At 31.9% G+C, this 12174-nt stretch overlaps 1 protein-coding gene and 1 long non-coding RNA gene across 2 annotated transcripts in view; one reads left to right on the top strand and one right to left on the bottom strand.

Annotated features, from left to right (window-relative positions):
- Positions 1-12174, bottom strand: part of LOC132734383 (neuralized-like protein 4) — a 56792-nt gene that overhangs the window by 20817 nt on the left and 23801 nt on the right.
- Positions 5518-7437, top strand: LOC132734375 (uncharacterized). Its single transcript, XR_009626310.1, has 2 exons — positions 5518-5673; positions 6213-7437. It is a non-coding gene; the product is annotated as an uncharacterized LOC132734375 (long non-coding RNA).

Below are 12174 nucleotides of genomic sequence, written 5' to 3'. Positions count from 1 at the left end.
CACGTATACGAGAAATAAATTTTGAGATTGGAAAAGGAAAAAGCTAAAAGTGGAAAGAAACTGTGATTTAATTCAATCAAGGATATACTCCGGTAGTGATTCAAAGCGAAGAAAAGTTCTAATCAAAGGGCTGCAGCTCTATGGTATTTTCTGATTTTTGCAGACTATCTGTATGTACTTTCCTGTATAAGTTTATTTTTATGTACTATAATTCATCTTACGCAGCGACAGCGTTTTGATTTTCTTCTATAACAGTTTGAGATTGATACATATGGAATTTTGCATGAAAAAAAAATAGAATTGCCTCGACTAGGATTTGAACCACAGGCCTCTCACACCATCAACGAGACCGCTTACCTCTGCACCACGGCGAAGTTATACATATGTACCTTGAATAAAAACGAATACATTATGTAATTCTAAATTGAGAATTTCCATTTCGTGTTTGTAATCCTTATTAATTTCGAGGTATTTTGTTCACGATTAACCTGTTGTTTAACACTGATGAAAATAATTTAGCGAAAATCTTCTCGCCAAAACAATCCGACATGTATATATTCCACTACTCGACAGTCAGATTTATTTGTGTACTACGCTCTGGAGTATTCGGTAATCGACATAGCTAAAAATAGCATTTTCATTGATTAAAATGATATTCATGATAATCCGAAGCTTTACGGAAATAGCCGAACATTTTTCATTGGGTAAAAAAGATATTCATCCGCGAAATTTGTGATTGTAAACTCATATTTCTGTTGACTAATCTAAACTTTAAATGCACTGTAATTCGTTAAATGCCTACATTAAAAATTATTCTTTCTTTTAAATTGCTGGTTTTTAAGCAGTTTTGAGTGAGAACTACTTTGCGTTGTTAGGACTGTGAGGAAATTTTGTGTTAGACCGTGGATGTTAGCTATGTATTTACTGATCTTACGATCAGAAAATACAAAAAGGGTAATTAAAACCAAAAGCGACCGTGAAGTTGTTATCTTAATTCTGATTGACAGGTGAGGTGATCATCGTTTTTGTTTGCATTTAATTTTTTCTTGGTCTTAGATCTACTTATAGAAAAATTTCACCTACCAATATATAAACACAGATATTTCATTGTTATTATGTTGTAGGGATGGTTTGACTTATGTATATGATAGTTAATTTAAGCTGGCAGATCTCATCGTTGATGTACAGTTTTTCAGTTCATCTTATTTATTAGTGTAATTTCGTACGAATTAAACCTTGTTATCGTAGGTTAATGATAAAAGAATCAGCGTGATGCCTAATTGACTCCTTTATCTTATATTTTATGGGTATGTTCATTGTAACATTGGTAATATCGTTTAAGATGGCCAATCACTATCTTTTAAGAATCATTTAAGACAAAACAAAATTATATTTTGAATAACTTTTATTTTCCAATCACATTATACTGTGCTCCTCTTAGTTCACGGTACTTAACACTTTAAAACAGTAAAGAACACAAACAATAAACTTACACTACAAAAACTGTCATAAACTGTATCATTTAGTCATTTTTCTGCTATATGACACAAGGAAACAACAATATATTCAATCAAAATTAGTTTTAATTTGTCAGATGTAAACAGTGTGTCCACAGACACGTGACATGGGGTTTGGAGCTCAAAACGCCTTTAAAATCCAAATAAAATGCATATTTGTCAATCCCAGCACATGTACTGATCACATATATCAAAAAAACTTAATATAAGCCGTTTTGAAAAAATTTCATATTTCAACATCTATAATAATACACATTATTATAGATGTTGAAATATGAAATTTTTTCAAAACGGCTTATATTAAGTTTTTTTGATATATATGATCAGTACATGTGCTGGGATTGACAAATATGCATTTTATTTGGATTTTAAAGGCGTTTTGAGCTCCAAACCCCATGTGTCTGTGAGTGTGTCGGCCATTTTGAAAACAGTATGTCATCATTTACCTCGCGGTAATGGTGTTTTATTTCAGTTTTTTCACGTTTCAGTTCAAATTTCTTTAAGTTATTTTGCATAATTTTAAATATTAAAAGTATATTAACATTGTAACTCAAAATTTATTTTTTCAACAAACAAGAACATTTAGAAAATGATGATTGTTTCAGACGTATGCACAATTTTAATGGACTATTGTTGTTTTTTGCAGAAGTTTGTAAAATGTTGTTCAGTTTTACGTAAAATTCTATAGATTTAAATTATTTTGCATAAAACCTTTGTTGTTAAGGTGTTTGAATAAAATATGTCAATTCTGACCAATTATAACACTGGTCACATGAAAATATGCCATTACCGTGAGATAAATGATGACGCGGAATTAGTGATGTTGAGTATATTGTTTTTTACTGTAAGCTGTACTGTATAGTAACTACAATGCTGTGAAATAGATTAGCCACATGTGTCTCAAAAAGGGTTAGAACTATTGACTAGCAGAACAGGCATTTCTTCAAAGCATGTTCAACTATCAAGGGTAGTCCTATAAATGTGACGTCCTTTGATTTTGAGATATTTTTGCTTTTGGGCAACCTTGACCGACATTTAAGCAATAACAAGCCCGTAAGTCTGATATATTGATCTACTATCCAGGGTTGTCGAATCTTCAAAGAAATAAAGTAGAAAAAATAAAATGTTGTCTGGAAAATCGCACTAAAATCAATATTTTTGTCTCATTTGAATCATTTTTGCAGTAAAATTTCAGCATTTCACAATTTGAAAAATAATCGTGGACAATAACCATAATTGTGCTGGAAATGTTAGATAATTCTTATTGACAAATGACAACCCTTCTTCCTTATAAGCTGTGCAGCAATTCATGTATTGTAATTGGTTTGAATAGTCAAGATTTTAGGCTATGGTACTAGTATGCTATATTTTCAATTACAGAAATAAATCAATTTCATCGTCATCATGTGTTGCAATACCACTACCACTACCAGGGACATCAAAGATGACCTGCATGGACTTCAGTGCATATGCAGAGGAGAGTAAGTACACCATTTTTGTTGAAAGTGACAGGTTATAATAATACCTTTCAAAATTGCTATATAACTATATACTTGCATAACTAATTTACTTATATAATTCATATAAAAACTGATTAATCTTAAATACAGCTGAATTCATGTTTTTTTTATTAGTTTATTGAACCAATTAATGGATATATACATGTCAACATGTGATCCATATATATCATGATCAGATATTCATATGATTTAAATATTAAACAATAATGACATTTTTTAAGTGGCATATAATACTGTATTAGAAGAAGAAGAAAAAAGCATGCATTACATGGTTAATTTTGGTCCAATTGAAAAGATTTTTGGTGTCATCTTAAATGATGAGTTTGATATTTGTATGACTCCATAATATTATTATAGGTAATTGTTCACTGAGGTGAAAAAATAATAGATGGTCATTATAGGTCTTAAATCCACTTGTGAAAAAATATATATGAGCCGCGTCATGACAAAACCAACATAATGGTTTTGCGACCAGCATGGATCCAGACCAGCCTGCGCATCCGCGCAGTCTGATCAGGATCCATGTTGTTCGCTTACAAACCCTATAACAAGTAGAGAAACTGATAGCGAACAGCATGGATCCTGATCAGACTGCGCGGATGCACAGGCTGGTCTGGATCCATGCTGGTCGCAAACGCACTATGTTGGTTTTGTCGTGACGCGGCTCATATATGGTTTTTGGAAAGGATTCTCTTATATAGTCAATTCTCAGACCATACAACAAAATAGTTACAGATTCCTCAAAAGTGGAGTATACTTTCTTAGTTACAATCAAACATCATGAATTACTAATTTCTAGCTTTTTTTTTTTTTCATTCTGTCAGATTGCTATGTTGGCATACAATTGCATTATTTAAATATTTTGAAATGTATCAACATGAAACTTGAAAGACTTGCTTATCAGGACAAAGTGTAATTGTTAAACAGGGGAGCATACATGTTCTTATGAAAGCAGTCATTGAATTTAGCTCTGGCCCGGTGGCCCATGGCCAGGGCCAGTGTAAATTTTAAGAAAATGTAGTTAAATATATAGTAGAATAAATTCAAAACTGGAATTGGGGCCAGTGAATTCAAAATCTTAAATTCAATGACTGTGAAAGCAATATTTTTTTAAGTTATATCCCTTTTAAACAAAGAATTTTAAATAGACTGGTGTTATCACTGCATGCAATACTGCTGTATTTGTTGTTAATAACAAGGGCAGATTCATGTCCTATAGTAAATGTTGGTGAAGACTGAATATATACAATTCTTATGTAGAATAGTTTTTGCTAAAATGAAAAGGAATTCCACAATTGATTTTTTTTCTTCTAAATCTTAAGCAAGTTATGGTTTAATCTTCAGGTAGCACTAAAGAAAGCCAATAAAATCCTTTTGGAGTTGAATTGAGACACAACCATTCATTTCAGGTTTAGTTATAAAACTGCTACAGACTATAAACTATTCATGGTAAGTAAACAATTATTATATATTTGATTTTGTTTGAATGTTTGATATTTTTATATGATTATTCTGTTGCTCAAGAAATATTTAGATAAAATTCTAGATAGCAATACATAATTGTCATTTGTTGCAAGAAAATTAATGCATGCAAGATGTTTTGATGCATAATGTGGAATACTTCATAGGTTTATGGTAAGCATTTTATATGTAAAATAAATGTGAAATGCTTAGTAATGTTTCATAAAACTTGTTGAAGGCTGACTTCTTTGCCATTTTTTAATGCATGCTTATTTGTCTTGATATTTTATTTCAGGGAATATATTTTAGTGTCTGCATCAATCTTATAGTTATTGAGCATGAATGGATTCTGTTTTCAGATGATGGAATACACCAATGCCTAGTACAATCATGGCCCATTAGAAAACCAGAACAAAACCATGGCTGAAAAAGGAAATAAGATGCACATAGTCTGAAAAGATCTGGCTGGTGTTCTGAATAAGATGACATAATATCTCAACTGCAGGTATGTTTCTCATCAGGTACAATAAAAGAAAATTTATATTGACAGGGTTCCCCCTGGAGCATTTTTTAGTTTGCACCACCAGATTGGCCAATCAAAAAAGTTGAAGCCAATGGCTTCCAATGTTGGAACCATTAATTCTGCACAGGAGATATGTCTATCTTTGTTAAGATATGCTTGCAGTTTGGAGTGAAATTTTTAAAAGGATTTATTTTCCTAACTGGAAAGGAGTATATGTCCTGATTAATACAAAGCTCATATGTCTATTGATTATAGAATGTTCAATGTTTACAGCACCTTTATATGTTAACGCAAATGGACCTACAACCATTATGTATAAATTAATTGGCACCTTTATTGCACTTATCAATTGAAGGATATCTTTTCAAAGATAATTATTTACATACAGAGATTATATCTAGCATATGAATATGTTAATGTTAAAGGATTTTTCCTTACTAAAATCATTTAAATGAAAATATCTTTCCATTATTTGTATTCATTTTTAGAAGTACAGCTGGCATATAGGGGTTTCAACAGCACATCTTGATATATTGTACCAAAAGATTTGCTTACACACCACCTGTTTATAGGATGCACAATCTTCTTGCAGCCATAGATTATAATATACATGCAAATAGACCATACATCACCAACAAGGGGGATCTGTTAGGTATACTACTTACAAAACTCCAACTTGTAATGTTTCACAATTTTACAGAATGAAAGAAAACAGTGTCCAGTTTGTGTTAATAAAGTGAATTGTTTGGAACTATAATAATGCTCAACATAGATGTACTCTGTACTGAGTCTAATATGGATGTAGCATGTTTCTTTGTTTATTGCAATAGAAAGATGTCAGTTCTTCAAACATATAAAGAGGCAAAACCTAAATAAAATGTTGTGCTTTATCTTCTTTGGGCATATAGATTCTCAACATTTTTTTTTCCATTTTTGCATATGAATATAAATGCTGCATATCTTAGTATTAAATGTTCCTGCCTCTATAAATTATAAGATATTTTTATTAAGAGTGTGATCACTATGCTTTTATATTGCCTTTATAATGTTAATTTCAATCAAAAGAGATTTTGCAGTCTCTGACCTGACCTGACTAATAAATTTTGAGGACATAATTACATGTAATGCATTTTGAGAATTGTATACACTTATGATTTTTGTTATAACAGGCTTGTTAATTTCTCATTTCAGACTTCAGCGAGTCTGGATGAATTAAAGAAGAAGAAAAAGTATCATTTTACCATTTTTCATGATGCTATAACTCTGAGAATTAGTGACATGGAGGGGATATATAAAATAGAAAGTTAGAGGAAGATGACCCCCACAGACTTTCAAAATATTTGGCCCAAGTTAGCCCGAAGCCTACCCGAGCCATTCATGAGGAACATAAATCAAGATATGATTGACTTTTTATGGAAAAGAATGATAAATAGTGTGTTACACTGATTGCCCAACTATTCAAACATATTTAAGCTGACATTGAACACCTGGTATTCATGATAGTTTTATGAAATATCTTTTTAGATATGGCACTGTATCTATCTTTTGTCATGACTCAAGGTCTGTTTTTAATATTTTGTCAGAAAAATGACTACTTTTTATACAAGTGCAAAATATTATCCAATCTATTAAACTATAAGTGCTGCTATGAGCTTTAATGTAGTAACGAAGTTAAAAGTATTATTCAATTATATCTTTTGATATACATGTACTATGTCATTCACTTTAGCTCAGCTTTTTTTTTTTGAAAAAAGAAATAGAGGTTGCTTCCGTTGCCTTCTGCAATTGAACCTTGTTTATAACTTTTAAAGTTCTTGGTGTATTGTCTAACCTTGGCCTTCATTCATAATTGACCTTGACCTTCAATGTTAAATGTCTAAATTTTGGCTTTGCTTGTTATTTGCTATTAGTGGCTTTAACTTTATTGCCCTTTGTTAATTTTCATATTTCATTTTTGTCTTGGCCATTTCTCATAAACTATATTGTTCACAAGGCAACACATCCGACTCGCGGAGATCTAGTTGTTATTAGTCCATGAATTGTTTGTAGTCCAATCTAGTTTATTAGACCAATGACATAGGGGCATTTTATATAAAATCCTTGTTCAATCAAACAAGGCAAGCCTTAAAATTATCTTTGTATTTACTCCCTCATCCCATTCCAGTTCAGATAGGTTAGGTGGGCTGATAAAATATTTATTTTTGTGCCCCCACTTTAGTGGCGGGCATTTAGATTTACCCTTGTCCGTCCGTCCGTATTTCACCTAAAGTCATGAAACTTTACTGTAATGTTGATCAGCAAGTGTAGTTGTTCACCTTGGTATTTTCATCTGGATATTTTTAGTATTTTCAGAGTTACTGCCATTGAATTTTTGCAATTTTCAACTTGTGTCGCATGTTACTCAAGAAGTATTTGACCTAGAGCAATGAAACTTTACAGGAATGTTGAACATTATGTGTAGTTGTGCACCTGGGTATTTTCGTCTGGATTTAGTATTTTGAAAGTTATGGCCCTTGACTTAGTAAAATTTTGCAATTTTCAACTTGTGTCGCTTGTTACTCAAGAAGTATTTGACTTAGAGTAATGAAACTTTACAGGAATGTTGATCAGCATGTGTAGTTGCGCATCTGGGTATTTTCGTCTGGAATTACTTAGGATTTTTAGAGTTATTGCCCTTGACTTGGTAAAATTTTGCAGTTTTCAACTTGTGTCACATGTAACTCAAAAAGGATTTGACATAGAGTCATTAAACCTTACGGGAAGGTTGCTCAGCATATTTAGTTTTGCACCTGGGGTTTGGCTTGTGGATTTATCCAGTATTTGTAGAGTCATTTCCCTTGACTTAGTAAAAAACGTTTCATTATGCTGTTATTTGTTCCTTGAGTGCTTGAGTGAGAATCAACCAACTTTACAGGAATAATGATCAATATCACTAAATTACAGGAATAATGATTTACATCACTGTGAAGCTATGAACCTGGGACTTTCATGTGGATTTTTTTCAGTTTTGTTAGAGTTATCGCCCTTGACTTACAGTAGTATAAATTTACAATTTTCAACTTGTTCATGCATAGCTCAAAAAGTATTTATGTTTTCTTTCATTTCATTCAGCCAAACATAAATAATTTATCATTTAACTCCATAATTAAAATCCTACAGGGATAAAATATAAATAAGAAAGACAATATAGGAGTGGCTACTACAGGTTCACTTTAATTTATCAAATAATTTACAATTTTCAACTTGTTCATGCATAGCTCAGAAAGTATTTCGCTTTTAGGCCTGTATGTTTAAAAGAATGTTGGTCAGCATATGTACTTATGCACCTTGGGGTTTACTTGTGAATTTATTCAGTATTTGTAAAGTTCTTGCCCTTTACTTAGAAAAAGATTTTTAGTTTTCAAAAAATATTTGACCTAGAGTCCAAAGATTGACGGAACAGTGGCGCGTAGGGGGGACCCGTGTCCTATGGACACATTCTTAGTTATTCAAAATGTTTGTCTTGTTTTATTTTTCATTAAAATTATATGTAGTTCAAACAAATTGTGAATGCATGAAAGCATTTGTTTTACTTGAAAATTTAGAACCATATTTTCAGTTTCAATCAACAAATATCCCAACATTTGTATATTTACAATTAAAAAATCACGAGACAGTTAAAAAGATGTCATTCTAATGGACACTCTGATTTCATTTTAGTAAACAAATCCTGGGCAATAAGATATTTTAGGTACCTGTGCTATTTGTAGGTAGGTCGCGGGAGTGGGGAACAAACAATATTATACATTCAGGGGTAAGCCTAAGTTTTTTAGGCTTGGTAGGAACATTGCCCTTCCCCAGATAATGGCACCCAACTGATTTTCAGGTAATAAGATTTAAAGCTCAAGATGGCATAAAGTTTAACTTCCTTTAAATATGTGTAACATTGTAAGGTATAGTTTATGTAACTCAGAAGGAAAAATTCTGATTGCCATTAGTTTTAAGATTGGTCCATTTGATTATAAGTTCAAGGTCTCAGTGACATGTAAAGTCATTGTCCCAAGGTTTTGAACATTTCCAGGAACATTGCTTAGATTAGTAATTAAGCATTAGTTTGGAGTTAATAAGGTCTAAGGTCACAATGGCTTAAGCATAATATCCTTCATCACCAGAAACCCATAAGGGGTTAGCTCAAGTTCATACAATTTGGTTGGAATTAAGATATTATTTATTTCCTTCTACAATATTGGCCATCTTCACACTTTCTCTTCCTGTTAAGACAGCATGGATTGAATAAAAAATAAAACTATAACTGTAAAGAAGTCACAGTTGTACAATTTTAAGAGTAAGAAAAAGAAGATATGCTGTTCATTTGAAAATATTTTATTGTTGTTTTACTGCCAATGTTCAAATACATGTTTCAATTTATCTGTGTTTTTGTTATTTTAACAACATTCCAAAATGTGTCCTGAAACGTGCTAAGAGAAGTGGAGTGTAAATTAACATTGAAAGGTATTTGTAAAACTTTGTTACAATCTGTGATCTTATTTGAATTTTAAAAAAGTACATTTGACATCAGAAAATAGAGAAATAAAGAATTCCTGCAGAAAGCCCAAAATGACAAAATTGAAACTGTTGCAGGCTCTATTTTGTGAGCCTGTTGGAAAGTGCAAGTTACCTTCCATGCCCCCCTAGCACCAGCTTTAGCAGAATTCAACATTTGAATTTTAACACGTGTTATTATAGATGTTGAAATATGAAATTTTTTCAAAACGGCTTATATTAAGTTTTTTTGATATATATGATCAGTACATGTGCTGGGATTGACAAATATGCATTTTATTTGGATTTTAAAGGCGTTTTGAGCTCCAAACCCCATGTGTCTGTGGAATGCAACTGTTCATTGTTAACAGAATGATATTTACACACGTTGCACTGTGTTTGTATTGGAATGAAATTCTCATTAGTACATTATTTTCCATAATGTGCACTTTTACAAAAGGCTAACATAAAAATCAGGTCTTGAGTGATCATTTTCAAAATTATAGGCATCAGAACTTTAACTTGGTCCTTTTTCCATTCTTGTTTGCTTATAAATTGAAGTATAATTATACATTATCATATATCAAACGGTTGAGTCTGTAGATGTTAAATATGTATTGGCTTTTGCATGCAGTTGACTGGTTGGTTATTTAATCTGGTAACACCCTATACAGGTTATTACACCAGATTGCCAAATTATATTTCTTTTCATTATAATTTCCTAACACAGACACTTGGGTTTGGAGCTCAAAACGCCTTTAAAATAAAATAAAAACTTAATATATATAAGCCGTTTTGAAAAAAAATCATATTTCAACATCTATAATATAATACAGATTGAGCACCAAAGCCCAAGTGTCTGTGTTTCATAATATTTACATGACGCACACTACTGTATGCCATATTACTACGATGGAAGCTTGGCAATAGGTACGTATTATTTCTGGTACGAAGCGATCATAAAGAACGGCTAATTTACCGATTTCAAATAACCACAGCAACCGTACGACATAGACATGTTTACTGTAGATCAAGTGAGAGTCTCAGACTTTGTTCTTTTTCCGATTGTTTCGTAACGCGTTACGAGGATATAAGCTACATTCTTTAGCTAATAAATAGCTTTTCATATCGTTTATTAATTACAAAACATAAAATAAAATTGCATCCCTCATTTATATTATATCTCCTAATATCGGGGTCACAAGTTTGTTGACGTTTCTAATTATAGCGTTTCCGAACTTGTTTCTAATTATAGCATTTCCGAACTTTTCCGTATGCAAATGAGTTAATTCCGAAAGAAACCGATCGGGCCCGAGAGCTTTTACAAATGGCGGGGATTTCAAAAACTGGCGATATTATATCCAGTTGCATCCGAGTGTTTCGGCGAAATAAGATTAAAATTGTATAGCAGTTCATCATTAATGAGGATATACTTATGATTTAGGTGATAATTTCTGAAAACTAAGTTGTAGGGTAAAATATCATCGTTGAACGGTATTATAACTTTAAGAAAGAAACTGGAACAAATCCTAATGTCAAACTTATCAGGTATAAATAAATTTGTCTAAAAGATGTCTGAAGTAATAAAGTTATCAATTTAACACTCAAGTTTTGGCTAGCTGTGATCAGGTTTATGTTTAATATGTTGCTATGGTTAGATCTGTAGAATGTTACTTAGTATGTGGAATATTTTACTAAACATGTGGAATATTTAATCCTTCAGTGGAATATTTTTTCTAACTCACTGAAATATTTACAAACCAGGTTGAATAATTCACTACCCAGTCAGAATATTAATTTTTATTTGTTTGGGTCGTCAGACCAAACAAATAATGGTAGCGAAATTTCAGAGTCTAATGTTGCTAATTGCAAATGTCGAAAGTAGTCCAATTTTTTGGAGCGGTTACTTCCCTTTTGTATGTACACTAAAGCCGAAAAATTCAGGGGAGATCACTGCGTAAAGATGGTCAAAGACAGGCGCATCAATTTTCAAGCAAAGTAATTCCCGAATGGTCAAAGATTTCTAATATTGTTTTATTGTATTTTCTGATCGAAAATAACTAAATACAAAGCGGACATTCAATCTCTGACACAGAAGTTTACTACAAACCTAACAACAAGTAGTTCTCAAAACAGCTAAAAACTAGCGATTTAAAAGAAAGAAAATATTTTATTTTGTTACAAGTATCCAACAAATTACAACCCATTTAAAGTTAAACAATAGCGTTGGCTTATAGAATTGTCAATAAATGCACAATCACAAATTACGCGGATGAATATGATTTTTATCAATGAAAATACTATTTTTAGCCATGTTGATTACCGAATACTACACAAACCGAGTAGTGGAATATAATAGATTCTACATGCCGGACCGTTTGGGCGAGAGGATTTTTGCTAAAATATCTACTTCAATTATAAACAACAGGTTTAGCCTAAACAAAATACCTCGAAATTAATAAGGATTACAAACCCGAACTGCAATGGAAGTTCCAAATTTAGAATGATTTGATATTATTCAGACACACTGTGTATAACTTTTCCGTGGTACAAGGGTAACGCGCTCGCCTCGTGAGTGAGAGGTCTCGAGTTCGTATCCAAGTCGAGAAAACTTTTTTTTTTGTTAAATTCT

The sequence above is a fragment of the Ruditapes philippinarum genome, unplaced genomic scaffold, assembly GCF_026571515.1.
Source record: "Ruditapes philippinarum isolate M1 unplaced genomic scaffold, ASM2657151v2 ctg3645_1_1_1_1, whole genome shotgun sequence".
In the NCBI taxonomy this organism is placed as follows: Eukaryota; Metazoa; Mollusca; class Bivalvia; order Venerida; family Veneridae; genus Ruditapes; species Ruditapes philippinarum.
Note: the sequence above shows the minus strand (reverse complement) of the source record. Positions and strands in the feature narration are given on the sequence as shown.